The 2948-nt window shown below is 35.2% G+C and overlaps 1 long non-coding RNA gene across 1 annotated transcript; it reads right to left on the reverse strand.

Annotated features, from left to right (window-relative positions):
- Positions 1-525: 525 nt before the first annotated feature.
- On the reverse strand, positions 526-2439 carry LOC147506356 (uncharacterized). The gene is made up of 3 exons (XR_015220803.1): positions 2372-2439; positions 1535-1812; positions 526-631 (listed from the first exon to the last, which is right to left on the reverse strand). It is a non-coding gene; the product is annotated as an uncharacterized LOC147506356 (long non-coding RNA).
- Between the last annotated feature and the right edge of the window lie 509 nt (positions 2440-2948).

The raw sequence follows: 2948 nt of genomic DNA on the forward strand, positions 1-2948 counted from the left end.
ATATCCGGATTAAGAACATATATAAAATATGAAAAGGCAAACATATATATTGTTAATTCAATAAAATTATCGATTAGTTTGTTTTCTTTGCTTGCGTTATTGAATATATATAAAATATATATTGACACATCATTAGACTAACCTCTTGCTACAGGGTGCAGCTCGTTAAAAGACAGCCGTCACTGAAGTTTGGATTTGCTATATGCATGGGTGCACACTTGAGGTTGCGTTCCAATTCTTCCGCTTGAATCTTGAGAGGAAGTGAGAAACGACCTATTATTTGTATAACCCAAAGAAAAACATTGTTAAATCGTTGGCGATAAAAAAATTTATATACATTACAATTAATAAGAAACGGGTCTTACAAACTATAACAAAGATTGGGCAAGTAGCTCAACCGCTGATTGAGAGTAGTTTAAGTAGATAGATCCTCGACAATGATTGAATATCATAAATTGTGCCTACTTGAGAGATCGCATTGTTTCATCACCGCTAAAACGAATAGATGTAATAGCGGGTTTTGACGCCTTGTTCGCCATCAACTTTACAAATTAGCGCTGGCTTGCAACATATTAAGTCTTTAGTCTTTGAGGCATTGCGGTTTTGATACGCATGTAAGAAGCAATAGAAACTGCATGGAGTAAATACATATGCATTAAGAGCTGCAACTTATATAGGAGATGATAAAGAATTTAACAGAGTGCGGAATCAGTCTTTCAAAGTCATTTCTGTTGCAGAGATAAAGTGTAGGTATGCTGCTTCTAAATGTTACTGGACTTTCCCTTGACACTGCTGTTACCACGGAAAATCAACTTTGACCTTCATTCCACCAGAAATCCAAACCATGAACCCCTTCCTAAAAAATCAATGACATGAATGAAGGTGTCATTTAACGATGCAAAAATATGGACCACACCAAAAACATACTCCCCATCTCGTACAACAGGTCCAAGACTTGTCACGTTCTCCTCCTTGGGTTCTCGGGCATGGCCTTCCTCCTCGACATGGTTCCAAAGACGACAACGTTTAATTTGGGGAATACGGTTTTAGCTACAGAGCTGTTTCGATACTTAATTAGATAAATGTAAGATTTAGCCCTCAACACTGTTGGTTGACTGTTTTGCAGTCCTTATAATTTACTTAAGAGCCGGTTTCATCTCTTCTATCCACACCTTAAAAAAGAAGCCAGGGGAGAAAATCGTCACGAACTTGAAAATCAACTGCTACCACAGTAGAGATATATCCGAAGAAAGTTCAAAAGTAACATAAAAATTATCACAAACTCTAACTTTCTAAGCTTGGTATAATTAAACTCATTTGGTGTAAGATCTCAACATCCTTTGATTTTCTCATGGAAACAAACAATAATTAAGTACAACGACTCCATGCTCATCAAATTTGATTATCAACATCTATATAGATTTTCCCGACATATATAGCAGATAGGCATCCAAAATATAGATCTTTGTCTTTTTATTTTACTTGCCCATAAACATAGTCAAACATAGAAAGAAGATGAGGAAAAAAAACGTACCTTATGCAACCATCAATTAAATTTTGGAGAAGGGAGAATTGTTGTTGGCTTTGAGTTAAGTTGGGTTTCTTCACCAAACGAAAGAGCAAAATCCTTAAAAAGATGGAGAGACAGGACAGTGAAATCCTCGATGGTTTCAGGCTTTTAATCTAATCTAAATAGTGATAGCCTAATGCCATTTATCATTCAAATTCCGACTAATCAATCATAAGTGTTGCGCACCACTACGCAATTCCATCGCCTTTCACTTGTTTACACAGGAGTACTGCAGTGACCAACTACAGGAAACAAAAGAGAAACATAAGGAAAGCTTCAGCAGTCTATCACCACCCAAGAACCATAGGCGAAAGTGACTTTAATAGCTTATCACTATAACAACTTATCTACCCCCAAAAAAATGATACTGATTATCTCCACGTGAACATTATCACATACATAAACTTAAGTATGAATTTAACGAACATGCTGAAGTGGAATATGCTTAATTATATATAAGCAAGAAAATTGTTCAGTAGAGAGAAGGGAGGGAAAAATGCATACTTGGCACGAAGTATATATTCTTTGAGAGCAATCAACCTTTAAGTTAAAACAAAAGCTCTACATAGGCAAAAGGAAAAATAATATAAAAAAGAAAAGTATGGCCAAAAATAGAACATCTTTGTGCAGAACGGGGGTAAAGGTTAATTGGTTTCTGTCAAAACCAGGCTTAGATCGTTTATGAGAGATTCCTTATTATCAGCTAGACTTACCAATCAATATTGAATAATGCCTTGTAAAGCAACTAATAAGTGAAAATTCTAAAGTACTATCCAATTGGTTTCTGACTTCAATCCTTACCACTATCCAATTGTAGAGCAAGTTTAATCCTTTTGTGTCTAACAATTCTACTAAGCTTTAGGGCAAAAGCTCCATGTCCTAGTCAATCTGTAATTATAACCACAACCTAGTCAATTTGTAAGTCTAATCAGTTGGTAAAAACTGGCGATAATTACCAAAATATAAAGGATACCTTGCTCATCTTTGCCAAGCCCCTTCCCTTTCCAACCCATTTTCTCAGTAGAAGCCCCACGAACCCTATGTTGGAGGATCGTAAGTCGCGTGTGTCCTATGTTGCTTGCTCCACATTATCTAGATCAAGATTCTCTGTTGGCTTGTGGCTAATTGGCAAAAAAATCATCTCCTAGATCATCATATTCCTGCATCAAAATATTAAGTATTTCTAGAAATAATTCGTTAATTTCTTTTTGTCTCTTCTAGAATTGTGTTTATTTTTTAAAAAAAAAAAGAAAAAGAAATGTTAAATGGCTAAATAAAATGAGGACATGCATATATACAGTTTAAAGGTTTCAAACCAAGAAAAAAGGATTGGCAAATATAATATGATTTGAGCTAGGCAAAATTAGCAAATAGTGAT

The sequence above is a fragment of the Coptis chinensis genome, chromosome 4, assembly GCF_015680905.1.
Source record: "Coptis chinensis isolate HL-2020 chromosome 4, ASM1568090v1, whole genome shotgun sequence".
Lineage (NCBI taxonomy): Eukaryota > Viridiplantae > Streptophyta > Magnoliopsida > Ranunculales > Ranunculaceae > Coptis > Coptis chinensis.